This window comes from Nycticebus coucang, chromosome 11, assembly GCF_027406575.1.
Source record: "Nycticebus coucang isolate mNycCou1 chromosome 11, mNycCou1.pri, whole genome shotgun sequence".
Taxonomy (NCBI): Eukaryota; Metazoa; Chordata; class Mammalia; order Primates; family Lorisidae; genus Nycticebus; species Nycticebus coucang.
The window spans coordinates 121589884-121617265 of record NC_069790.1 but is presented as its reverse complement, the minus strand read 5'-3'; the positions used below and the strand labels follow the sequence as shown (position 1 = coordinate 121617265).

The 27382-nt window shown below is 49.7% G+C and overlaps 1 protein-coding gene and 1 non-coding gene across 8 annotated transcripts in view; one reads left to right on the top strand and one right to left on the bottom strand.

The window, feature by feature from the left end:
• The window catches only part of PRKAG2 (protein kinase AMP-activated non-catalytic subunit gamma 2), a 265728-nt gene that overhangs the window by 38844 nt on the left and 199502 nt on the right, over positions 1–27382 (top strand). The window contains exon 1 of one of the 7 annotated variants that reach the window (XM_053609118.1): positions 15031–15422. The exons of the other annotated variants lie outside the window; for them this stretch is intronic. The gene's annotated coding sequence lies outside the window, so the exon portion shown is untranslated. Of the gene's footprint in view, positions 1–15030; positions 15423–27382 lie in introns of those variants that run through there. 7 annotated transcript variants of the gene reach the window in all.
• LOC128560501 (U6 spliceosomal RNA) lies at positions 879–985 on the bottom strand. The gene has a single exon (XR_008372999.1). It is a non-coding gene; the product is annotated as a U6 spliceosomal RNA (small nuclear RNA).

Sequence of the window (27382 nt, the reverse complement as noted above, 5' to 3'; positions counted from 1 at the left end):
GCCCGTGGACCCTGTACCACCTTTCCGTGCCGCGTCAGTGTCTGCCTGCTGTGCACGCTGTTAAACCTACTTCACTGGCCAGCACAGGACCCTGCCGCGTGTCCCCATTAATCCACACCAAGGCGTCAGGGACCAGAAACTGCTTTCATGGGTCACATGTCAGTCATGCCAGGAGAGGGAGGCTATCTCTGAACCCAGAGGATGGAGTATGAGGTTGCTGTGAGTGAGGATGAAGATGCCACTGCTCTCCAGCTGGAGTGACAGAGTGTCTCAAAAAACAAAACACCCCAAACTCTGAAAGGCAGCTCTGCCTCTTTGTTCCCACTCCCCATGGCCTCTCTCCCCTTCCCACCCCTTTCCTCCCAAGCCCTGTAGGGAACTAATCTCTTTAGTTTCTGGGTTATTTTTCCTGTATTTGTTTTTTGCACTGAGCAGATGCATGTGTATTTTCTTTTATTCCCGTCTTTGTCACATGAAGGGTTGCGTACTGTAGATTATAGACACTGCCTTTTGCTTTTTCGTGTAATCGTAGATCTTGGAAAGTCAGTCCTGACAGATGTTTTGGGTTTTCTCTTCAGCTGTGTAGACTCCACGTATGGGTGTATTGTCCTTTCTCAACCATCTCTTGTATATTGACAATTAGGCTGTTTCTAATATTTTGTAATTATAAACACCACTACAAGAATAACCATGGGTGTGTAGGTATTTTTGTATTCTTGACAGTGTCCTTCGAAGCAAAAAGTTTCGATTTTGATGGAGTCCAGTGTCTCTACTTTTTTTGTTTGTTTGTTTGTTTGTTTGTTTACCAGGCCCTGACTGGGTTCGAACTTGCCACCCCCCATGCACAGGGCCGGTGCTCTACAATGTCTCTACTTTTGAAAAATATGGAACGCTTCATGAATTTGCGTGTCATCCTTGCGCAGGGGCCATGCAAATCTTCGCTGTATCGTTCCGATTTTAGCATGTGTGCTGCCGAAGCGAGCACCAGTGTCTCTACTTTGTTGTCTGTGATTTTAGTGTCCGAAGAATCCTCCCAACACAGCAAGTGAACACAGGTGTTGGCATTTTGATATTGATATCTTAGTGAAACAAAGACCCTTAAAAGGAGGGAAGAAGTGATGTGGCAAGGCTTGAAGGTTTCTTTTTTTTCCTTTTATTAAGTTATACACATAGATCATGAATACTTTTATGCATATGTGGGGTACAGTGTGTTGAGTTTTTTTTTTACAAATTTGGAGTGCTTAAATCAAACTAATGGCTTGTAGGTTTCTAAGGCTATGCACATTCCTTCCTTTCTCTTCTAAGTTTGCTTTGCCAGACTTTATAGCAGCATCACTTCAGAGCGATGGCTTTTAGGGTTGTTCTTTTTTTTTTTTTTTTTTAGTATATTAAAATATTCATTCTCTATTTCAGCAAATATTTGCTGAGTGTCTACTGTTTACCAAGAACTGTGCAAAGACATAAAACGGTGAATAAAATGTAGGCCCCACTTTCAAAGAGAGCCCTCCCCACCTCTGGTGGGCCAGGATTTGATATCTGCATCCCAGTATTCTTTCAAGACTCCTAAACTGCTGTCTGACCCCAGTGGCCTATGCCAGGGCTCTGTGGGATGGAGGTGCAGCTCTTCCTCACGGAAGGATGCAGACCCCTGCAAGGGCTGCACTCACTCCAGGGCCAACCTGGGATCAGGGCTCCCCTCGGATGGCAGGTGCTCACTGTGTCCTTCTGGGGTGAAGGGGGCCCCCGGTGTACTTGGACACACCTGTGGTCCCTTCTATGTTCCCCGACGAGATCAGACCCAAGGCTCAAGTTCACTTGGATCGTTCCCCTGGAAGGTTTCTACACTGGACACAGAAGGGTGAATCTGTGGCATCTGCTGGGAGGCTGGAACCAGGGCAGCTTCATAGAGTGTGGGTGGCCCTCTGGGGGCTGCCCTCAGGTACGTGCAGGGTCAGCACTGGAAGCCAGGCCAGGAGAAGCTACAGCAGTCCAGTGTTTGTCCTGGTAAAAACAACCGAAGGTCAACGGTCTGTAAGCTAGTGAATGACGCCCCATGATTATATCAATGTACACAGCTATGATTTAATAAAAACAAAAACAACCGAAGGTCATCTCAAGAAATGCAGGTTGGAATATGTGTTTGGAAAATGCATGTTTCTATCTGGGCTCTGGTATATTTTCTCTTTATGTGACGTGAGCATCCTATAACCCATTGTGTTTTCCTTCTTTCTTGGTCTAGAATCACCTGAGAAGCATTTAAAATGTAGTACCCACTGCACCCCAGATCAGTTACATTAGAAACTCTGAGACCTGGCATGGGATGGCGGTTTTGTAGACTCCCTGGGTGATGTCAGTGTATATCTGAGGCTGAGAGCCTGCACAACGGCGTCCTCTGCTTCTCCAGCTTCAGTTTTCCATCTGGAATTTTCTCTGAACCTGATTTCCACTGGCTGATGGTCAATCAAGGTGGCCTTTGTTTAAACGTGACATTTCCGTGACGTACATGTGCAATACAGGAAAACGTTCTGTTGAGTCAATGAATAAATGAATTCAGTTACTAAGGAGCAGGAGAAAGTGGGATTGTGATGGTGTTTTGTTGGTCTCAAAAGTGGTATTTTATGAAAAGTGCATTTGATTAGAAGAGGAAAAAATAAATGGACAATGTTAGGGAAATTTTATAAACGGCCTTCTAGATATTCTTCATATATTGGGGATATGTCAGCCCTGATTTTTATGTTTAACTTTTTTAAAATTGTTTTATTAGTATTATTATGTTTTGAGACAGAGTCTTACTTTGTCACCTTCAGTAGAGTGCTGTGGAGTCATAGCTCACAACAACCTCAAACTCTTGGGCGCAAGCTATTCTCTTGCCTCAGTCTCTGGAGTAGCTGGGACTACAGGCGCCTGCCACAACAGCCGGCATTTTTAGAGATGAGGTCTCATTCTGGCTCAGGCTGGTCTCAAACTCGTGAACTCAGGCAATCCACCCGCCTTCGCCTCCCAGAGTGCCAGGATTACAGGATTGAGCCACCGTGCCCGGCTTTTAACTTCCCTTTAAAACTTTTATTTTCACTTACAGTAACCTTTATTTTCATTTATAGTGATTCCTTTTTCTTAATACACAAGCACATCTTTAGCTCTCTTCTTATTCAATGATCAGGGTAAATTTTCACCTCATTAATGAAACCAAGAGAGAGGAAGGGAAAGGTGGGTGGGAATTTCCTTCTTGCCAAAGAGCTGGAAAATGGAAAGAGGACTTGGGTGAGATGAGTGGAGCCGGAAGTCGGGAGGGTGGCAGGGAGGGCAGGGTGGTGGTGGATGCACAGCCATGCACACCACCTGATGGGAAACGTCCTGTATCTGTGATGGTGACCAAGCTGCCCGAGTGTTCCGAGAGGGAGGGGTGTCTCAGCATGGGGGACTTTCTGTTTTAAAACCAGGACAGTCCTGGGCAAACCCAGACTAGTGGGTCACCTGGCTGCTGGCCAAGGGCCTGCTTGCTGCTCACTTACTGATTTTTGTTTGGAGGCAATTGGGGCCAGGAGAGGGTGAAGGAGTGTAAGGATGTGTCAGGAAGCTTGTTTTAGTGGTGACTTGGATTCGAAGCTCCAGGGTCTATAATGCTAGGTATACCTTCACCTACTGCTTTTATTTTTAGGAAAGCGTCAGCTGAGCCAACACCCAGCTCGGAGGGTTGGGAGGTGAGAGAAGAAATAGGCCTGAGGACCACTGCAGGCAGAGTGGGGCAGAAAGCTCCCTGTTCTGAGACAAAGCTTTGGCCTTTCAGACGTATCTCCAATGTATTCTTCCCACTGAGTAGGAATTACTCGAAGGGCAGGGACTGCCCGTCATCTTTGTGCCCTTGCTGCCCAGCACGCCTGTTGCATGGGGGGCTGGGAACCTGTGGCTTTAGGGAGAAATGTGGCTTTCTAGGTTGTTAAGTATGGCCTTTTGACTGAATCCAAACTTTGCAGAACAATTCCTTTTTATTGAAAGGGGTGCAGCAGAGAAATATGAAGCCTTTCTTGCCTCCTTTGGTACTTAAAAAAGAAGACTCTTCCCCACCCCTGTAACATATTAATAATCAGAGAATCATATAAGACGAATTTATTAAAAAATGTATCATGATGTATTTGGGTTTTGGGCTCAAACTCAAAGGCCCCTTCAATTCAAACTTGATTCAGATAGCAGTATCTGGGTAAGTAAGTGGAGAGAGGGAATGACTTTCTGAGGCACTCCGAGTTACACTGAGTTTACTTAGGATTAGGGAAGGGAAGGAGTCAGAAGAAAGACAGGAAGGGAGAAGGAGGGAGAAAAATATCGAGCAAGTCTCGTCTGAGTCACAACGGAATAACAGGTGACCCCAAATTCTCACTGGTGAGCAGTGATGGAGGTTAATTGGGTCTTGTGTCATCTGTCCACCACAGGCAGCTGCAGCTCTGCTCCACGCCCTGTTTATTTTGGGAACCCAGGGCTGAAGGAGTGGTGCCTGTCTGGGTCCTTGGTGTGAGGGGGGCAAGACAGCGGTGGTGTCAGACACAGCCCAGCTCTTAAAAGTCCCACTGGGGAGTGGCCCCAGCATTTGTGGGAAATGTAAGCCACGTGGCCTACTGGAAGACCACCAGGATGGCATCACAGCCTCATCGCAATTTAGAGCATGGCGGCCTCTGCTACTCTCAGGACTTCTTGCATTTTTCTGTAGTATCATCTTCCAGACTCCAACAGTCTAATCACACGCATATCTCCTTGGAATTTGGAGATCAGGACATAGGCAGAATAAAAGGAAGAGGGAAGAGCAAAGTAGAGTGAAGTGTGGCCCAAACTGGGATCTTTCATCCCAGCCAGTTACGAAGCTCCCTTCTAAGAAGCTTTCTAAGTCAAAGAATATCACAAAAGTCTGGACCAAGGGCAATTTACTGTCTGCCCTTGAATAACCAAAGTCCAAGTGATTGCTTCTCAGTTTGCTTTAAGTTAATAACTGATTCCTTCTTAAAGGAAAACCTCAGATTTCCCACTTCTCATTTCCCTTCTGAAAGGCACCTTCAATTTCGACTCCATGAATGAATGATACTGGGAATAACTGGGAACCTTGAGCCTGGCTTTTCCCCTTGCTTGTTTCTCCATGTCTGTAGGGAGGTGGTTGGGAGATACCTGTGGTTCTTACTTAGGGAATATTTCAGTCCTCCAGTTCTTAGCCCCAGGAAATTTTTTTTTTTTTGAGACAGAGTTTCAAGCCATTGCCCTCGGTAGAGTGCTATGGAATCACAGCTCACAGCAACCTCAAATTCTTGGTCTTAAGTGATTCTCTTGCCTCAGCCTCCCAAGTAGGGCCTGCCACAATGTCTGGCTATTTTGACTGTAGTTGTCATTGTTGTTTGGCTGGTCTGGGCTGGATTCGAACCCACCAGATCCAGTGTATGTGGCTGGGGCTCTTAGCCGCTATACAGATGCCAAGTCGCCCCAGAAAGTTTGATTCAGCCGTTCGTTCTTTCATTTTTTTATTTTTTTTGAGACAGTGTCACTTGGTCACCCTTGGTAGAGTGCCATGGCATCTTAGCTCCCAGCAGTCTCAAACTCTTGGGCTCAAGCGATTCTCTTGCCCCAGTCTCCCAAGTAACTGGGATTTCAGGCACCTGTCACAGCACCTGGCTATTTTTTTAGAGACAGGGTCTCACTCTTGCTCAGGCTGGTCTCGAACTCATGAGCTCAGGCAATCCACATGCCTTGGCCTCCCAGAGTGCTGGTATTACAGGCATGAGCCATTGAGCCTGGCCTGAAATTTTGATTCAGCAGTTCTTAAGTGGGATCTGTTTTTTTAAAAAGTGCCCCAGAGACTCCAGTGTTCCCTGAAGGTTAAGAGCTATTAGAGGAATGATTTAGCCAGGGATGGACCTGACCTCCTTCTAGCCCCCCTCTCTAGGAATGGCTCTGGACCCCATGTCCCTGGGCTCATCCTTAGTGAAGACTCAAGAAACAAACTGAGGGTGTCGTATCTTCCCAGCCCCCAATGGGGTGGAGTTGAGGAGTTTCCATAGGAGATGAGGTGCCGGACAGTCTGGGGAGCCAAGGCTGGCTAGGCAGAGGGGAGGTTTCAACTCCTTCCGTGCTACTTTCTTGCCCCTAGACCTACTTGGCAGAGAGATCCGCACCCACCACAGTGCCTGGCATACTATGAGCGCTCACGAATGGGGCCAAATTCAATAACCCCCATTTCAAAATAAGGTCACATTCTGAAGTGCTGGGAGTGAGGGCCCCAGCATGTCTTTTGAGGGGGGCATGTGATTCAATCCATCACAGCAGGAAAGAGTGTAATCTGTTCTAAGAGACTTCTTTTAAAATTGTTAAAATGGATGGAGTTCACTGGCTCATGCCTCTAATCCCAGTACTTTGGGAGACTGAGGTGGGAGGATCGCTGAAGGCTGAGAGTTGGAGACAAGCCTGGGCAACATAGTGAGGCCCCCGTCTCTACAAAAATAAAAAGGAAAATATAAAATAAAATCTTTAAAATGTTTAAAAGTTTAAGTTTTAGTGTTTATTCAATTTTCAGAAAAGTCTGTTGACATGAAAGCCAACAAAATTGGATACACGTTTTTCCTGTTCTTGCTGAGCTTCACAGAGAATGTCCCCAGGCAGCTTCTGGAGAGGGGCCACGCCTGGCCGGCCTGTGGGGAGGAGACTGGGAGGGGGTGCTGGGCCCTCAGCCCCACCCGCTGCACCACACCAGCTGTGGGCGTGGGGTGGGTGGAGGGCAGGAGGGAGCAGACACCCAGCTGCTGAGAGGCATTCCGAGACCTAGATGTTCATGGTGATACTGCCAGGCTTGGTGGCAATGCAGCTTCCCCAAGCTGATATAATGCTGGAGAGTTTTGTTTTGTTTTATTTTGTTTATTTTTTAAATCAGAGCTGAATATTTTCTGTTGTGAATTTATTGTGCAACCACCCCCCACAGCCATTTGTGAGAAGGAAGGAGTCTGACCCAGGGTGTCCACACAGGTTTGCTGCCGGGACTCCAGCGGTGTGTGCGGGCCGGGCTCAGGCCTTGTGGCCTGCTCACCCCTTCCCCTCAACTTACCCCTGGCTCTTGGCCTTCAGCCTTGCACAGTGCCACCTGTGTCAGCCCTGCCTTCTGCTCAGCCCAGCTCGGGCCCCCAGACCTTTGCTGCCCATTGACCACCTGAGTGTTCCAAGTCTTGTGGCTATGGCTGGCTCAGACCTTCCTCAGGGTCGGGCCCAGTTTTTATTCCTTTTTACTCCAGTATTTGTTGCTTTTGAAAAGTGAGTGCTCAGTTAGTGGTGGTCAGCTAGTTGATGGAAGCAGGCTGAGGTCACATGTCACTTGGCCCTCCTCCCTGACCCATTGCCCCTTTGAAGTCACCTCATCCTGGGCTAAAGGCTTCTGGGGTAAGCCCCGCCCCATCCAAATCATCATCCCACCCAGAGATGACTGCAGGTGTCTGTGTCTGGAACTCTCTATCATTTATTTTCGGCCAGTTTCTACTTGGCCTTAAGGTTCAGAGTCTCTGTGCTCTGTCCAGTGTCATAGGCGAGACCCCCACGTGGGATTCTCTAACACTTGCGTCACACATCCCCAGGGTGGGCTGTATTACCTCCCGGCTGGTTGGTTCATCAGCTCCCAGGCCTCATTAAACCTCTGTACAACTCAGAGAAGAATACAGATGTGCACGTTTGAGCCTGTGCGTCTATATGTGTGTGTGCATACGTGGATGTATATGTGTACACATGCACATACACACATACTGATTTAATCCTCACACTAACCCTGTGGGGTAGGCATGATGATCCTTAATCCCATTTGACAGATGAGGAAACACAGTGCTAGTAAACGGCAAAGCTGGAATTTTAACCAGTGGAAAAGTAGCCCCAGTGTATAAGGATGAGTGAAGACATTTTTGTCCTTCACAGTATGTTCAGGAAGAGCAATCCAATTTGTCTAAGAGAGGACCTGCTTGGGGGCATTGTCATAGAGGGCAATCTAGAAAAAAATTATGTGTTGATTTCCATTAAATTGGGGAGCCTCGTGCATGCTAAGCAACAGCTTGGCCACCTCCCACCAGGCAGCCCGGGGCCTTCTGTTCAGTGTGCCATTGAGGCGGTTTTAGGTCACGGACACTCAGAACTGGAGCACCTGCCCGAGAGTAGCTGGGCTTGCGCATCAGCCCATCCGCCTGCTGCTCGAGATGAGGCAAGCCCCGGCCCCGCCCTGGCTCCCAGCTTAGGAGGAAAGTAGAGCTGCTGCAAGCCTTCAGAGCCTTCCAGAAAGAACCTTGGTGATATGTGGAGGGACCAACGGAGCAGAATGCGCTAGGGCTTTACAAAATGTGTGGACTCTCCAATGTCTCTCTGGTTTTGCATAATTCTGCTTACTTTAGCCTTAGTCTTACTTCTTTTGTGAAGCTCTTCTTCTTCTTCTTCTTCTTCTTTTTTTTTAATTACTTTTCCCAAAGCATCCACTTGCTTCCGGAAACTTCTATGGTGGCTGCTGTGTATACTACATGACACTGCATTGATTCAGCCTGGTTATTCCTTGTCTCCACAACTTCTCACGAGGCTGGCTCTCTGCTATTTTTCTGTATCAAGTAACCCAGCGCGAGGCTGTACATAGTGGGGGTTCTACAAATACTTGTGCAGGGGAGGGGGCACTGAGAGACAGCAAGCACTCCGAGGACTGAGTGGGCACTCATGTTAAGGGAGCAGCCTGTCTTGGTTTTATGTAAATAAAAAATGAAAGAGGGAAAGGGGGGCTTCCCATGTGCCATGTTGTTTCTGGCATGCCGGCCCAGATCCTGGCTCTTGCTTCCCAGGTATGAGGAACTGTCTCCACTATCAGCCGATGATGGTGTGAGACACGTGCCCTCCAGAAGCTGCAGGAGCTGGAAGCCAAAGGATCCCATACCAGCGAGTCGGGAGAGTCTCTGTGACAGGTTGTGGGGCTGGGGTGGGCTCAAGAGCAGGTGAGGTTTGGCAGTACTTGAATGTGTTTTAGTTGCCCTAAACCCACCATTGCATCTTCTTATTTAAGAGGGTTCTAGCTGCCTGCGTGGACGGCAGGTCCTTCCTCCGCTCACTTCTGCTCCTAGGTTATGCACACACTGGGCTTGTTCAGACTGGAGTCACAGAAGCCACTGTGGGGTCATGTGAAAAATGGAGACAGGCCTTTCTCTTCCTCGTCAGGTGCATGGGGTGAAGACTGGGGCACCTGGGTCTCAGCACCCAGCTCCGTGAGCTTGGGCAGGACATTTCCTCGTTGTGTAGCGGAGGGGGCACCGAGAGACAGAGCAAGTGCTCCAAGGACTCCCTAGTTGGTCACATGTGATTTGAGTTTACGGATGGATCTGTTGGCTTATTTGATAGGGGTGGTTCCCTGATTCGGCAGGTGACATGCTCCAAACACAACTGCAGGTACCTGGGGTGCACACACAGCGCTTCTTTGGACAGAGGGACCCAGGACCCTGGCCTACATTCAAGGCCTAGGAGAGTCTGTGGCTGTAAGTGACTCTACCTGGGGTCTCTCGGGAGACCTTCAGGTAGTCAGAATTTGGCTTTGAAAGATGGAAAAACTGTTACCTTTAGGAAGTTTGAGGTTGTTTTTGTTTCCTGTCCATTAAACTCGGGGCGTAAGATCTTAATGACTGCAAATGTCTTTATAATGCGGGAGAACTGCTGGTTCTACCTGAATAGGGGTGCCTGGGGGAGGCTGGTGGCAAACTGTTTTCAGCTAATCTAATCTCAACCCAGCTGTTCAGTGGGCATCTAGTTACTTTGGCAACTATTGGCAGTCTCCAGTGACGGGAGGTGGATGAGGCTGTATGTCCCCAGTGCCTTGGGACTAGGTGGTCTGCTAAAATAAAGGGAAATTTTAGACTAGAGTTTGCCAGTCTCAGCAGATGATTTTAGGTGGCAGGTCCCACCGTTCTCGCAGCTCACTGCTTGCTGCTCAGAGGATGTCTCCCTGCTGCTTTCTGGCAATGCCCTGTGAACAGGACTCAAAAGTATTCTTAGGACAGGACTAGTCAACAGCACAGCTCAGTGGCAGGGTCCCCTGTGGGGAAGATGCAGGACCAATGGTGTCTGGACCTCCGGGACTGCAGCTGGGTGGGCTGCGGGGCCGGCCAGATGCTCTAGTTATTCCAGGGGCTGTAGCCTGCGCCATCCTCCTGACTTCAGCACTGAACCCTGAATGTTGCTCATGTCACTGGTGAAAAAGTGTTTCTAACTTTTCTTGAGCTGACACATAAGCCTTTTGCTGTGGACTTCAGGAAGAATGTTCTCCAATCGGACCAGCCCTCAGCCCTCCGTCCTAGTTGGGGTCTTTCGGAAGCAACCACACTGCCCGGGCACAGTACAGAGGGTTCGTGAGTAGAGGGGCACTGGCCTCGAGCTGTTGTAGGAATGGCGTGCCAAGTAATGTGCCACCCCATCAACATCCCACTGGGTCTGGGAGATTCCCAAAGGGTCGCCCAGCCAGCAAGGCCATGTCCCCTCACCCTGACTACCCAGCTGAGTGAAATGCAAATGTGGCCAGTGAAGCCAGGAGCCAGGCCCTGAGCCCAGGTGACCCCTCTGGCTTCAGTGCCTCCAGCTCTGCTGCCCTGGCCTCTGGCTTTCCTATGCACAGATCTTGCAGCCCCAGGGTTGCCAACTGTGAGAGCAGGGACATCGTGGCCACCTAAAAAAGGTGCTTGGGGTGGGATTAAAGGATTTTGGGGGCAGCCTCTCTCTGCTCGGGGCAGCAGCTGTGAGCTCTCGTACCAACACTCTGTGACCTGCATTTGTAGCCCTGTGCTGTGGCTGGCTCTGGACATGGGGTGGGGTGTGCTGCGTGGCGTTGCTGTGACCGTGCAGTCCCAGCAGTAGTACCGGCTCGCAGGCGGTGAGCTTGGCACGCAGCACTTGACTTTTAGGTTCATGGCTGAAGATGACATGGGATCTCGCAGGGATTTGTGCTGGATTCCTGGCTTGCTGAGAAATGGAACCCAGGTCTGTTATACAGGGGTAGGGCCAGAAGGCACCCGTTTCATCCGTGTATGCTCATGTGCTTCCAGGCTTCTGGGCCACTCACGCAGCCCAGGCAATACCAGGCATGGTTTAAGATTTCCTGTTGCATCTACCAGGTCCTTTGTAATTGTTTGAAATCCCTGTTTTGCTTTGTTACGTGATTTCCTACCACCTCCTGCGTGGCTCTGTCAGAACACTTGGTGATAGCAGGTGTTCTACACATTCCAGTGGAATTGGGCCCTTCCCTACTGCTGCGGAGATGGCGTCCTTCCCTTCAGAGGTTCTCAGAAGGACCCTAAGGAGGGAACTGCCAGCTTAGAGCATGTGAGCAGATTCCTCTTATTTTTAGTTATACAAGTAATAATCAAGGATGGGCAACAGAAAAACTAGACGATAGAAATAAGCAAACATAAATAAATAAGGGGGGGCCTGTTAGAATAGGGTGGTACAGAGCCAGCTTTGCAGGGGAAACAGCGATGACTGGATCCTCGCTCTGTGACGTACCTATTTCATAACCTTGGTGACTCAGCTTCTCTCAGCTTTGATTTCCTTATTGATCAAATAGACAATATCTTGTGCAGGTTGAGATGGCATTGGCACTAAAAATACAGTAAAAAATCAATTCTAGGAGAGGGGCTGGCAGTAACTGACAGCTGCCGGGGAAAGGCTGTTGGGGGTGGGGCGGACCTTCTAGTGGTGCGAGTTGCGGAGTCAGCAGGGCACTGCTAGGGGTGCCAAGAAGCCATGAGGACCAGCTGACCGCTCTGAGCAAGTCTGAGAGTGTGGAAGGGCGACCGTGGGCCCCCAATACGGAAGACTTAGCATTGGTTCTGCAAGGAGTATGGAGCCAGGGAGAGCTTTTTGGTTTGGCTTGGTTTGGTTACTGCTCTGGCTGTTTTGGTCTGGTGAGGGTGCCAAGAACAAGGCTTGGAAAACAGTGTGAGGAGGGTTAATGGGGGGGGGGGGCGATGAGTCAGAGGAGACGCCCTCAGGGAGGGTAGCTTTTCTTCTGCTCATTCCAAGCCCGGCACCAGGCACCAGCCTCGGTCTTCTGGCTTTGCCAGGTACCTGCCATCAGCAGGCCTCTGTCCTTGCAGACAGCTGAGGAGAGTCTGCAGGAAGCTGAGAGCCCGGAGGGTACAGGAACCACCTCCACACAGCTGAGAGGGTGGGAGAGGTTTGGAAGCAGCAGTGAGTGCAGATGAAGACAGTAACCATGCTTGCGGGTGGCAGCTTGCAAGCAGGAGCAGGGCTATTTTCCTTAATCTCCAGTGAAAGGTACCGGGTACCTCAGACGTGGCATCACCGCCCGCCAGAACTGCAGAGTCATCACACCCCGTGCATCACTCCGGGAACTTGCCTCCGAGTGGGGCAAACCTTTGCCTCCTTTGGATGGTCGCTTCCATGTCCCTGACATTTCCAGCTTTTCCAAGCAAAACTAATTAGGCTTTTTATCCTCAGCCTTGTTTGTGTGCTTTGGAATAAAGCATGCAGAAAATAAAACAAGCCCAGCTCACCCAGCAAGGCTAGTTCCAGAACCGGCAGGAGAAAATATTGAGATTGGCAAGATCTCAGGTCGACCACTGGCATCAGTGCCCAGGGGGCTGGCTGCGGGAGGCCGGCCATTCATGCGACACTGAATGGTGCCAACCTTCTATTAAACCCTGAGTTTATGCTAGCTCTGCCCTCCGGTTCCAGAATAATCCTGCACATCCCAAGCTGATGCATATGTTTGTCCAAATGCTTATTCGTCCATTATCCCAACAGCAGCCCTGGGAAGTGGACGGAGCAAGCATTTTCACTCAGATTGTTTTTTTTCAGAGGAAGAACTGAGGTTCAGAGAAATGACTGAGCCATGACTTGGACCTTCGTTGTTGTCACAAAGTATTAGCGCCAGGGTCTGTAAAGGACCTTGAGGTACATCATGGAGTAACTTGCTCATTCGACAGACAAGAAAAGAGAGTTCCAGCTCCAAGCGACTTTCTCAGGTAGCCAGGTGTTAGGGTGGCCAGAGCGAGGCCAGGCCTTGGGAGCTGCTGGTTCCCAGAGAGAACTGGCCCCGGTACACCATGCCTCTTTTTCTCCAGTCTCAGAATGGACTGTTGGAGGAACAGTGACTGCCTGTTACCCTCCTGGGCTGAAAATAGCCTTAAGAAAGCCACACACTTCCAACCTTGTTAGAAATCCCCCACAGCACCAGGCTGTGACTCTGTTGCCTTTTTGTTCCTGACCTTGGCAGACAGTTACGCCGTGTTCCTCCATCACCACTCTGCGGAGCCCTCCTGCCTGTGATGCCCACGTTTGTCTGCCTACCTTGAGCCGCCCTCAGCTGAACAACAAATCTGCCCTCTAAGTCATAGCCTTTGAATCCTTCAAAGAATCCTCCTCTTCTTGAATATCTTTAATGACAGGTCACTGACTATCTTTTAAAGCAATTTCCCCATTGCTGAAATGTTCAAGGCATTAGCAAGGTTGATTTAATAAGGAATATGGCAGGGATCTGAAATGAGAGACCCTCATTTTCTCCTAAGGATTCAAGTTCATTTTCTTCCCAATCAGCTTTTCACTGCATGGGTGTCCAACCTTTATTTTTTTATTTCCTTTGTGGCACACTGGAAGAGTAAGAGTTGTCTTGGACCACATGTTAACTATGTAAACACTAACAAAAGTTGATAAGCAAAAAACAAAATAAAAGATCGCATCATGCATTTTATGATATCAGGTACCACAGATAAGCACAAAAAATCCTGACAAAATTAGCACATGCCCTGTGGGGTCACAGGTTGGACACCCACTACGAGCATTGTTTTAAGTGTTTCCAGGGATGAGGTGGCCCAGCTGTTTGAAAGGCTTAGATAAGAGGATTCCTTGATACCAATAGTTCAAGACTAGGCTGGGCAACTGAGGGACATCCTCATCTCTACAAAAAAAAACTTAAAAAAAAAAACATTAGCCAGGCGTAGTGGCGTATACCTATACTCCTAGCTACTTGAGAGGGAGGCCAAGACAGGAGGATCGCATGAGCTTAGGAGTTTAAGGTTGCAGTGAGCTGTGATTGCCCCACTGCACTCCAGCTTGGGCAACAGAGTAAGATCCTGTCTCAGAAAAATAAAAAAATCAAAGAAGGTTTCTGGGATTTGTTTTAAATAGGTATGGTAAGATGAGCAGACACAGGGATGACTGTCATGAAGGGAGACAGTTGTGATACTCCTGGGTCTCTGGAAGTGGGAGGCTCCGTACACCATGCAGGGCCACGTGGGGGAACCCCTGTGGGGAGAGTGTCAGGAACCAGGGACGCGATGGGGAATGTGGGCAAGAGCCTTTGTTGAGGTTTCTGTGGATAATTTCAGGGACCTCTAGGGTGTCTCTAGCTGTGTGGTACCTGACCTGGGTAATTAGGGCAAGGGAATAAGACTGGACATAGGAGCCCCATAGAGGAGGTGGGTAAGGCTCTGGGTTAGTAGCTTGCACAAGGGAGCTCACAGGTGAGCTACTTTCCAGCTCTAGGACTTGGCTACCCTGGGAGGGGCAGTCCCTTGGGGTCAGCAAGGCTGCAGATGTCAAAGCCTCAGAAAACAGAAAACATAATACATGGTTAACACAGGCAGAGACCATGCCACCTGGGGGTGTGGGCCATCTGGAGCTGGGGGACCAGGCTGTGCAGCAGAGCCCTGGGGAAGCCACCATCATCTTTCTTGCCAGAGGAAAAACTGCATCCTTTATACTCCAAGGACAGGATCTCCAGGGAGTCCAGGTTGCCGAAACCAACAAGCTATTTTCCTCTGAAGTTGCCAGGCTTTGCAGTGTTGGTCAGAAGGCCTGGGAGCCACAGCGGTCACCTGCTGCATCACTGGCCCAGCTCCTGCCTGCTTTGGTCCTGCTGCCTGTCTTTTTAAAAGCTGCAGCCCAGCCCTCCCTCCCACTGACTGGCTGGCTGGCTGTGTGCTGAGGAGTTTCCTCCCCAGCAGCCCGACACAGGTGGGAATGACAGTTTGCTGCAGCCCTGTCAATGAGGGGGTCTGCCCGGGCTCTGCCTGCATTTTGAGCAGCAGACTGGCTGTGGCCAACAAGCCTGTCGCCTGCGCTCTCTCAGGCCAGCTCATGCTGTCTGCCAGCCGCTTGTTGCGCTGCTGTGGGGACGGGAAACACACCCAGTCCCGGCGCCCATCTGTTGCAGGCACGCAGTGGCAACAGCTCGGGGAGCAGCCGAACCCCAGACGCTGCCTGTGCTGAGGGGCTGGGCAACCCTTCACGGATGGGCCTTTCAAGTGAGTCGGCAGGATTTGTCAGAGCCGGGAGCACCGCTTGTCCCTGTCATCACTGGCATCCTGTCATCCAGCATCTTACAGTCCTGCACTACTTATTAGATCCAGGAAGAGGAGATCTGCAGGACCCCTTGGGGCTGAGTAAGCAGAGCTCTGGGAGCCCCCGTGCGTGGTGGCCGTGTGTCCCGGGTGTGCGCTGTTGTCCTCTGTGCTGCTTTGTCTCCTCGTGTGCAGGACGGATGCTGCGTTGTCGCTTTGTTCTACAGAAGCCTCTTATTACGTTAAATACCCCAAGGCTGAACAAAATGTTCCTTCCCTCCATCGGAGCTGTGTGTTTTCTCCTTACATAACTTTTTCCTGGTGATTTAAAGAGAATAAGTCATGGAGGTGGTGCGTGTGTGTGGATGTGTTCATCTGTGCTGAGTCTGACTTCCCTCCAGGCTGCCGGGGCCTGGCAGGACTGCCACAGGCCACGCCGGGTCCTGGGTGCCGGCCCCCCAACCTTCCTACCCTCCAACCTTCCTACCCTGGCTTAAAGTTCCCTTGCTGAAGCAAAATCTTAACGAAGTTGTCATTCTCTGCCTTTCCTTTTTCCATTTCTGAATCATCATTTATTAAATGCAACCAAAAAGGAGAACATTGGGGATGACATAGGGGCCTTTGGGTGTGGGCCACAGTGTCCTTGGGACTCTCTTGACCACATGCCCACTGGAGAGTGGCCTGGCCTCCTGCCATAGGGCAGAGCTTTCCAAAGCTTACTTGTTGTTCGTTTATCTTTGTATGTACATGGCAGACCCAGGAAAGGGAGAGGAGGGGGGACAAAGCAGGGGCAGGGAAAGATGATGGAAGATGGGAGAGGGCGCTGGGAGCCAGTGGCCCCATCCGGTGACTCTGCAACCACACGTAGAGCTGCAGGCTGGAAAGTGCTAGATTCAAGACAGCATGGCCTCCCCCACCTCGCCCTTCACTGACCCTGCGCCTGGCACATTGGCAAACCACTCAAGCCAGAGGCTGCACCAGTGGTGTCTGATTCAGGGTCCATGAGTTCCGGTGACTGCGAGTGGCCCACGGGCTTTATAATAGAAGCATGAGGCTTGACTCTGAGCATCAGAATTTATAATCCAGCTGCAGAGAAAGGTGATATTAAACAATTCAGGAATCATGAGCTATCAGGGAGGGCCTGAGAGGCAGTGGAGAGGCGTGGGGGCACAGCTAGGTTGCAGACATGAGGTCCCCTCTGAGTGCAAAAGAGGTCCCAAAACACGAGCAGAGAGAAATCCAGGGACCGTAGGTTTGGGTAGGTAGAGTCACGCAGGAGAGAGGAGGAGGGGCTTCTAGCCCAGGGAGCTTCGTAGGGCCATGATAAGCAAAGGAGTCAAACCGAGTCGGTGCCCTGAGGTGCCACTCCCCAGACAGCTCTGCCAGAGAGTCTGACTGCACATTGTGATGGGCCAGTCAAGGTCTAGGGGCTTCTTGACTTCATTGCTCCCCAGTTGGTGTGAGAAATCCCAGGACTAAGGTGGTATTTTTGGTTTGGATTCTTTTTTTTTTTTTTAAGCCCAGCATTAGATCCTGAAACAGGTGCAAATTCCTTTTTACAGAAGAGGAAACTGAGGGTGAAATGGTTAAATTTCACTGAGTGGACATGATTGACAATCTAGGATACTTAGTCTCCTTGGCTTGCCTAAAGTGACAGAGGGGTTGAAATGGGAAGAGAAGCCAAGTGTCCCAAGGTCAAACCCAGTCTTCTCAGTGGGGAGTAGCCTAGGAGGATGGAGGCTGGTAGACTGGGCTGGGTGGATCATCCCTTGGCCATGGGCTTTGTCCATTTGTTACACCCCCTGTCCAGCTTCTCTTTGGGCCCTGTCCCCAGGCTGGTATTTAAATCAACACTTCAGCAAGGCAAACTCTTGAGTCCCATGTACTAGTCACTGGCCTTTCCAAGAAGAGTAAAATGCTTGGTCCTGACCTCGGTTAAAGGTGCTGGGTAGCCAGACAGTCCTGGAGATGCTGGTACCAATTTTGGGTTCTCACTTCTGCTCAGCTGATAGCTAATGGAGCCCCCTTGGATTTATCCAACCTGCTCACTGCTGTCTTTCAAACTATAGACCTTTTTCTTCTTTTAAAAGTATTCAAGTTGCTCCTCTCACAAGACGCCACGGAGACCTGTCACACAGACAGCCTATAGCTAACATAGCTCAGTGCCTATACTTTTTGTTGTATGCATTAGTTTTTATAAACGTTTAGTTAGTTTTTGTAGGTTGATTCAATGGCTCACTCCCTGTGTAGTCAGCTAGGTTCTTAACTTCTTACCAGGACCATCTCCATATTACCTGTTCTTAGCTGTCTAAATTTCATATTTCAATAAATATTTATTGACTGCATTAGGCACCAGGCACCATGCTTGGCATTTTCATGGCTGTTAATTCTCATGACAATCCTGGGAAGTTTTCCTTCTTTTACACAAGGAAAGCGAGGCTCCATGAACTTGAATAATTTACAAGTTGAGATTGCATAGCTAGTAATGGCACACCAGAGTTCAAGCTCTGGCCCCCAGCACCTCCAAAGTCGTCCCTCCCATGGCACTGTGGGGGCCGTGTGGTGAGGGTCCAGCAGTGAAAACTTGTACCTGAACCTGTCATTGTGGTCATGGTGACTTGGCAGGAACCCAATTGGGGCCTCTAGGCAAGTGCCTTGCTTAAGGCTCGATGTCCCCCCAACCTCCTTAGGTTCCCAAGTCCAAGCAGGCTGCCCTGTGGCCTCAGCTCCCATGGCCGGAGTGGAGAGTGCTCACCTAGCTGCTCTGCATGCTTCCCAGCCAAGCTTTTGCAGCCTGAACAAAGCATCTTTCCAGAGAGCATGACACAGGACCCTAAGCCCTGCAAGGGGTTTATTTAGTGTGAGACTACAGGACTCTAACCCCAGTTACTAAAATTTGAGTTCAGAGAAAAATACTATTGAATCACAAGCACCCAATGCTTAAGAACCCAGCGATGTCCCCTCTTAACCCCCGAGGCCTTTGGCACAGCACTTGGGAGAGAGTGTTGTGTTGTTCACGGGCTGGGAGCCACAGGGGAGACTATTGTTTTCCTGAGGCGGATTTTCCTTCTGAAAATGGAGACCGTGATACCTGCCTCACAGGACCAAGGGCCAGTTCTCAGCACATAGTAGATGCTTAATAAGCAGTAAGCCCCTCTCTTCAGGTGGGTGTTCAGTTGTGGCCAGCCCCCTGGGGCAGCAGAACACCTTTCCAAAGCAGAGCCTTGAAGCAACTGAGTTTTCTGATAGAATTCTTGGGTCTTGTCACTGACTATACATCTGGCAGTTGAGGCGGAAGGGCTTTGGGTTCCACAGGGTCCCTGTGGTCCCTTAGTTGCCTCAGTCCCCACCAGCCCCCCTGCTCTCCACCTGTGCTTGTGGTAGTCAAGTCCCACACCTCTCTGTATATCACTTGGGGACAAGGTTGCCCTCAGGTATCCCTCTGTGCTTCTGCTGTCCTGAAGGTCACGGGGTAGGCTGGTAGGATTTCCCTGGAACTGTAAATCCCCCCTTCCCTTGGCACCTCCCACCTGAACTGTAGCCTGGGGGCCAGGGTAGGGAGAAAGCAGAAGAAAAGCAAAGCCAGACTTAGGTGTTTGTTTTGATTTTACTTTGCGGGTGACACACGTAGTGGCATTTTATTGTTTATCGTCTGCTTTTCAGGGAGTCTGCCATCTGCCTGGTAATAATGGCTGCGGCTTGTTAGGTTAGTCACCGTGAGGCAGAACCATGCTGTGCAGAGTCTGGAGAGTAGGATGCAGACACCCGTGGCCGTCTGGAGGTGCTGCTTTCACTGCCCACTGCCCGCTACAGCATTGGGAGCAGCAACTTGGTGGGGGAGGAGGGGTCCAGGCAGCCCGAGGTCTGGCCTCTGGACAGTGAAAGGCCATGAACGGGGATGCCTTATCTGCCTCCCACTCCGCTGCTTCCCTCTTTTTTGTGGTCAAGGTTCTCCTGTAGTTTGGGTGCTCCTAGGACAGAGTCTTACTGCTTCTTGGAGAGAGAGCCAGAAACAGAATCGGGGTCAGGGAGTGAGAAGGGGAAACACCAGCCTCAGAACGTTTTGTGGGGCTTTTCTTTTTATCATAATCTGACAGCTGACGCTTTGACCTTAAATGCGGATGTTCTCCTTACTTGCAAGGTTGCCTCATCACATTCGGAAGCAGAGTTGGGGCTCACATGTCAGCATTCGGGGTATTGGTATTCTGAGCCTTCCCTGGAAGGTCTGGGGCCCACCCAGACAGGGGAAGGGTGAACAGGGGTGGCTTGTGTTTGAGAGGAGATGGGAAAGAAACAAGATGTCATCCCCAGTGTAAGGATGGTGCATAAAACTCCACCTAACCAGGGGCCCGCAAGTGGCATCCTCCATAAGCCTTAGGAGATGCGGGGCTCGTGCTGTCTGTCCAGGAGAGGAGGGGTCTTCTTTGGGAGGAGAGCAAATCTGGCCCTCGACCCGTGGCTGTGGCTGTGGCTTTGACCCTGCTTGGCTCTGGGGCAGCTGAGGCAGGGGCTTTGACACTTTGCAAACACCGCAGCCATCAGAAGGTTAAATCCTGCCCTCCTGCTCTTCTTATCAAAGCAGGGAATGTGCTGAGCCATTTTTAGAAATATTTCACCAATAAGCATAAGCAGAGTGATCTCTGCTTATCCATAAAAGTAAGTGAATAATAGTCCTGTAACTGCTGTTCCCCAAGGTTTCCTGCTCAGCTTTGGGAAGGAAGCAAAGGTGAACTTGCTGGCAGCAGCACGTGCCCCAGTAAAGGGTGCTCAGTTTGGGCTGAGACCCCAGCACAGATTCCTATTTCAGAGTCGAGGGTGAGCTGGCAGGAATCTGGGGGTGTCCTTGGAGCAGGGTTGTGTTTGAGAGCAGGAATGATATTCGCAGCCACCCTGTGCTGAGAAGACGGTGAGAGAGACCGGCAAGCTGGTCCACATAGACTCCTCCATACAGGCCCGGTGGAGCTGCCATCGATCTTGGAATGAAGCCACAGTGATGCCCAGATGATGCTGGATCCCTTCCTGAGGCACAGGGCACGGGGCTGCAGATCCTGCACTCTTTTGAGGGTGGGTGGGTAGGTGGGAAGAGGCCCAGCTGGGATTCATCTGTTTTGAACAGAAACTCACTCAGATTCTGGAGCTCTCTAGTCCTTGGTGGCATTCACCCTTAATGTCAGGCTGAGCCCCAAGCCAGTCATTTGCCCAGAACCTGCCATGCCTGGCTCAGAGCCAGCTGCAGGCATCTGCCACCACCCACTCCCTCTGAGTCATACCACTCTCTTCTGCTCGAATCCCAGAGCCTTGAGACACGCTTGTCTTCACACACGAACTCCAGGGGGGTGACTGCAGAGAAGGGCGGGCCCTGGGGGCTCTGGGGGAGGCACCAGGGAGCATTGTGCTGCTCTCAGCCTGGCCCTAGGGTGCTCTGCCTGGTCACTCAGGATCACCTCAGAGATCCATTCCAGGCTTCCCCCAGGCCCCCCAAAGCCTGGCTGTGGCCTAGAGCCAGAGCCCTGGCACCCCCCCAACTCCCATGGTCACCAGGTTCAGCCTTGAGAAGAGACTTTAGAGGGAGGGGTGTTCTGAGGCCTCTGTTTTTTCCTGCTCACCCCTTCTTCCTTTTCAAAGCCCTATGTGGTCTATGGGGACCATTTCCCCACTTCTTCTAACCGGGAGAAAAGACTTCAGTGGCCAAAGCCACTCTCCAGCCTCACCTGCCACCTGCACCAGAATCTCCCTGTCACCCTAGACACTCCTGAGTCCTGCTCAGGCTTGCACATGGGCACCCCCAGGTTCACAGCAGCTTTGTTGGGGGAGGGAGCTCCTTTCCCCTGCTTTATTATCTGAATAGAAGATTAGGGAACTTCTTGTCACTGAGTCTAGCAGTTTCCCCCAAAATCACTTTCACTCAGGAAGAGAGATAAGGAAATTGTCATGCAGTTGCAAAAAATCCTTAGAGTATTTTTCAATAACCACAAATGCCCAGGTACTGTGGTTAATCCCCTATGCCTTATCTGGAAAGCTGTCAGAACACTAGAGTACTATCAGATATCACACGCACTTGACCGTGAAGCAAACCTGAGCATCACCCAGTGTCTGGCGCTGCAGGTGCTTTGGGGCTGGCGCTGCACTTTGAGAGTCTGGGATGCAGGGAGTAAGAATACCAGGTGGCTGTGGGCCTCATGTTTTAACATCCACCGCCTTGTGTGTGCTCAGGGGTCCCTGTACTTCTTCCTTGGCTGAAGGGAAAGGAGGGGGCTCCTCTTTCCCTTGAGTCTTGGGTCCCCACTGTGGCGCTTCCCAAACTGGCCTTCTCTGAGCACTTTTTCTGTTTGACCGCATCTCCATCTCATCCAAAATTAACTCTTCTCTCCCATAAGCTTTTAGGGTCATCTTTTGAGATTAGCTAACCCAATAGCCTGATAATTCAGAGGAGGGCTCATATTAATGGATTCTCTCTCCTAGTCACCTTTGAAATACTGCCTTAATCCACAAAAGGGGTCCAGGAAAAGGCAGGGTAAGCACTTATTAAGTTTGTGATATCTCACACTGCTGGGGATTTTCCTTTGGGAGAAACTGGGCTTTTGGAGTCTAACAAATCATTCTTCCTAGGTCTGTAGCAATGGTGCCTCCAAGCTGGTTCTGGAAGGTTACAAAGGCCCTTTCCAATCGTAGTCAAGGAAGAAGGGTCACTCCCTCTGCCCTGTCTGATAGGAGTACCAAGCCATGGTGATTTGGCACCAAGGGGCTACTTGAAACTGGAGAATTTTGCTAGAGAATAAAGTATAACTATCACTCACAGCACAGAAGCTTCCTAAAAATTGAACTCCTACTGCCTGAAAAACACATTCAATGTTCCAGGATTAATAATGTAGATGTTTTCCTCGCTTTCTGTGGATTGTTTGTTCTTCTCCTGCTCCGTGGGAATGGTTGACTGATCGCTTTCTGCTGGTTTTTTTTTTTTTTTGAGGTATAATTTGCATACAATGAAGCCCACCATTTTTAAGTGTACAGTAGGATGGATTGTAATAAATGTACACAGTCATGCCTCCACCACCAAACACATCATGATACAGAACGTTTGCATCACCTCCAGAAAGTCCCTGGGTCCCTTTGCAGTCCAGTCTTGCCCCATGTTAAGACTCTACTGGGTGGGTCGATGCCTTATCTCTGTCTTAGCTTTGTGTGCCCTGTTTTCCAGGCACAGTGTGGATACTTAATGGATGTTTAAGTGAACAAGTTCATCCATAGCTTTAACATACTATTTTTAAATACCTGCAAGACTCCTGTTTCCCTCCACTCATCCTAAGTTTTGAAAGGTTGTCTAAGAAGCATTTGTTAATTAATAATTTCCTCATTTAGTTGTTCCTAATACCAGCCTCCCTGATCAGCATCAGATAAACAACATAACCAGAGCTGATAACATTCCAGCCGCAAGCAGTGGCTGTGTTCTTGGCCACCTATGCTGTCGGTCGGGAGCGAATGTGTGGCTCTCTTCATTCTGTGAGTGCTGAGCTCACTGCAGAGAGATCACCACCTATATCACCTTCTGCTCCCCCCCCCTTTTGTAATTAATGAAGATGCAAGCTGTAGGAGCTTACCCAGAGAGCACTCCAAAAGGTTTTACAGGAGCTTCTCTATGTCCCTAACTTTGTCACCAAGGATTTGAATGTCTGTTCACTCTGCCTGCCTGAACTGCCCTTTTCACTTGTACATTTGGGATGGATCTTGGCAGATATGAGGGTGTGTTTGAATCTACCTCTTTCCTCTAGTCAAAGCTCTGAGAAAGAAGAGTCTATGGTCTACCCTCTGGGCTCAATAAAGCATCTTGCCCCTACAATCAGTCAAGTATTTTAAAGAACCAATTGGCATTTTTCAAATGATTACCGTCTGCCATAGTAATCTCTGTGCACGTTAATCATACGTATTATGTTTTATGTACTTCTTAGGTGTTAACTCATTTTTGGTAGGACGGTCTATGATTCTTTTTTTTGGATTAGTAAACAGAAATTAAGTAACTTTCATATGAGTGTTCTGGTCACCTATTGCTACGTAACACACCACCCCAGAACTTTACAATAAGATATGAAATCATGCCTCATGGATTGAGGAGTGGCCTGGCTCAGCTGAGGAGCTATCACTGGGGATTCCTCTGGTTTGAAGAGTTGGATGGCAGAGGAGCTGGGTACTTTCTAAAGGCTCCTTGGCATTCACATCTGGTGCCCGGGCCAGTTGGGCAGTGATTTCGCCACATGGCCGGGGCACGTGGTGGTCTTGCAGCGGTCAGATTTCTAATGTGGTGGCTGGTTTCACGTAGGGAGAGTGTTCCAGGAGATCCAGAGCAGCTGCAAGGCTCCTTGTCACCCAACCTCAGAAGTCGAGGGCTGGCACTTCTGCTGTCGAGCCCAAACTCAAGACTGGAGGCATAGACTCATTCCGTCAATGAGAGACATGGGCAACGGGGGGCGACATTCCTGGTGGCTGCCCCCACAGCAGCCTGCCACACATAGCCAGCAGTGTACACCGTGCCTCAGACATTTCTCCAGTGGCTTTCAAACTCGGTGAGCCTCGGTGAGGACATCGCGACCTGGCTGGATATACACACACAAGAGAAGTTTCCGGAGCATTGGTTCTATTCTATTAGCAAACTAAACCTGTTACTAAACCTGTTTGGCCTGAATTGCTGTTATGACCTATGTCCTTTCAGTTTGGGAAATCATGTCACACACAGGCACTTTGAGTGCTTGCTGTGTGCTCTGATGGGCCACACGGACTGAATAAAATGGATGTCAGTGGGTTACACAGCAGCCATTTCTCACACGTCTGGCAAAAGTCCAGAAGTTTGACATCAATAATCCATTGGTGAAGCAGCAGGGAAATAGACCGGCTCTGATGTCATGGCCAGGAGAGCAAAAAGGGCCACCCCTGAGGCTGGCACGTGGGGATATCCACAGACATGCGGACTGCACCTGGCCTGCAGGCAGCGACCACATGTCTGGGAACTTACCCTTGCAGGATGAAGTATGTGCAAACCTTACATTGCAATATTGATTATCTATAATGGCCAAGGATGGAAAAAGCCTGTGTCATCTACAGAAACCTGGTTAAACTAGAGCAGCAGTTCTCAATCTGTGGGTCGCGACCCCTTTTTAACAATGAAGATACATTGTGGCATTAGGAACGTTGAGAACCACTGAACTAGAGTGTTCCAGAAAAAGAATAAGCTGCGGATTCCTGAAAAAAAAAGTCTATGTGCTGATATTGAAAGATCTCCCAGCTATGTGGAGTGATAAGCAGGGTGCAGGGCAGAATACAGAAGATGACCCGGACCCTTAGCATCGGAGAGAGGGGACCTACTTTATATCTACACTTGCATAGAGAAACCCTAACTGCAGAGGCGACTAGAAGTGGTTCCTGGCGGGGGACATGGCAGGGCCAGGCTGAGCATGGAAGAAGGATTCTTCAATTATTTTTGTGCGGTTTTCACTTTTGAATCCTGTGAATTTCTTACTAAATTCAGTTCTTTTCTTACCAAAAAGAAAAAAAGTTGGTCAACATAGCTATTGCCTTCTGAGTACTTACAATCTGTACAGAGTAACATTTATATGAAAAAAGCAAATGGTACACTGACTCAATCCATACAAATACAAAGCATATAAACAAAACGTGTACCCCCTAACATTCTGAAGTAGAAATAAAATAAAGCAAAATAAAAATTAAAATAAATAAAAATAGCAAATGGGCAATATGCGAGTGAGTGGCTTTAAATTCTTAGCGGAGTAAGAGACCATTTTCAACTGGACTGTCAGAAAGTCAGTGTAAATTTGTGGGAATAGAGCTATTTTGGGAAGGATGAGTAGTACATAAATGGGGATGAGAAAAAGGGTGAGGTCAGTTCACCTGGGGGAGCACAGGATAAGCAACACGTCTCAGGTTGTGTGATGTAGGAGGCCTCTTTACTGGGAGAAAACTCCTTGCTGACTCCAGCTGTGCCCTTGAACTCCAGGGTGATGAATACCACCTTAAATTCCTGTCCAATCAAAGTATTGCAGATCATCACTGTGAAGGAATTCTGGCTTTCTGTTACCTAGAAAATTGTATATAAATAACCTCTTGGCTGGGCACACAGACGGCCAAGGGAGAACTGACCATGGAAACAGGGCAGTGTGTAGACCTAGAGGGGACAACGTGGGCCCCTGGGAATGTCCCCAGGGCAGCTCCAGTTCTCCCTCTGCCTGTGGAGTTTCCTTTTCTTCTTCATGGATCTTTCCAAGGATGAGCCGTTCTTCCAGATGGGAGAACAGATCTTTAAAAACAGATCTTTGGAAAATGTCAGCTCCTTTCAGCCATCCTGAAAGGTCACAGTCTGCTCACCATGGGCACATGGACCTGGGATGTGGTGCCCCATGCTGTGACAGTGGGGGAAGATGTCTCCAGGACCTCATCGACACAGGGCAGAGGGGTGTGATCCAGGAGCCTCTAGGATGCACTGATGAGGGCCATGAGTGAGCACAGGAGGGCTAGAAATGCTGGGCACAGACATCCTGAGGGACCCTCTGGCTCTCCAGATACCCCTCAGGACCTGCCCCAGAATCTTCTGTGCATTTTCAGTGAGAGAGAAAGATCCCAAACCACTCTTAACAGGGAGCGGATGACAAATGCTGAGGCCACATTTCTTCCTGGTCCCATCTAGAAGTTAGGCAGGCAGACACCTGGGCTTCCACCTGCATGAGAGGTGGGAGACCAGGACGCCTCAGGGACCAAGCCCTACTCACCAGAGGATCTCCCCTCTGTCCCAAGAGATGATTCCCCTCTGTCCCAAGAGATGACTTTGGGACTTTATTCCTGAAGTGGGAGAAGCAGGCTTTTTTCTTTTTCTTCCTTGAAAAAGCAAAGCCACAAACAACCCCCTGTTTTCTGCCTTCCCAGGGGAGCAGCAGCTGATCAGAAGTCTCTGCTCCTCTGGGGACTCTCAGCATTTTTCTTCCCTGTCCTTCTATAACAAGCCCATCCAGAACAGAATGGGTTTGCCAACAGCAGAAAACCAAAACTCAGGAAAACCTAGCGGACACTCTTGTTCGGATTCATTAGTACCATGTTTTGCAGCCTTGAAAATGTAAGTTATTCTGCACCTGCTTGGTCTCCCTGAATACCCAGCTGCCCGGTAGGCCTGGTGATGTGTCCTCAACTGCAGACCTCTGAGGCCACACTGTTACTCCAGCTGGTGTGTAAACTCTATCTGGAGCATGGAGGCAGGAGCCCTCAGCACATGGTCCTCACGCCCCTGCCTGGGAGCCGAGGGGCTGGGTCCTAGAGATGGGGACTTGTATGCTCAGGTCCTTCTCTTGGCTCACTTGTTGCCCAACCCTGGCATGGCGGATAATTTCTGAGCCTCCCTTGCCTCAGTTCTCTTCTCTGCCTGAACTCTGAGCCCTGGACCAGATCCCATCATGAGCCTGAACAGGGAGCCTGTCTGCTCCCCTATGTTCTGGAAGGACCCAGAACTGTGAACACTCTCATTCCCGGGTGGACCGATGACCAGGGGTGTCTCAAGAAACCCCAGGCAGGCCCTTGGTTACATCATGGGCCCCCTTTTGTCTCCTATGGTCAAGACCCGGTGTGGTGGGCCAGGCTTGGTCTGATGAGAGATTGGTTGGCAAATGGAATTGAGAACATCTCTGGCCATTGGGCACTATTCCTTTTTTTGGTAGGGGAGGACACAGTCTCACTCTGTGTCCTGGGTAGAGTTCTGTGGCATCATCGTAGCTGACAGCAACCTCAAACTCTTGGGCTCAAGTGATCCTCTTGCCTCCACCTCCCAAGTAGCTGGGACTACAGGCACCACCATGCTTGGCTAGTTTTTCTATTTTTAGTAGAGATGGTGTCTCACTCTTGCTCAGGCTGGTCTTGAACTCCTGAGTCCTCACCCACCTTGGCCTCTCAGAGTGCTAGAATTACAGGTGTGAGTCACTGCGCCTGGCTTTACTGTTACTTAAAAAAAAAAAAATAGCTTTTGTTCCAGCAGTTTTAGGTTTACAGAACAATTGAGCAGAAGGGACAGAGAG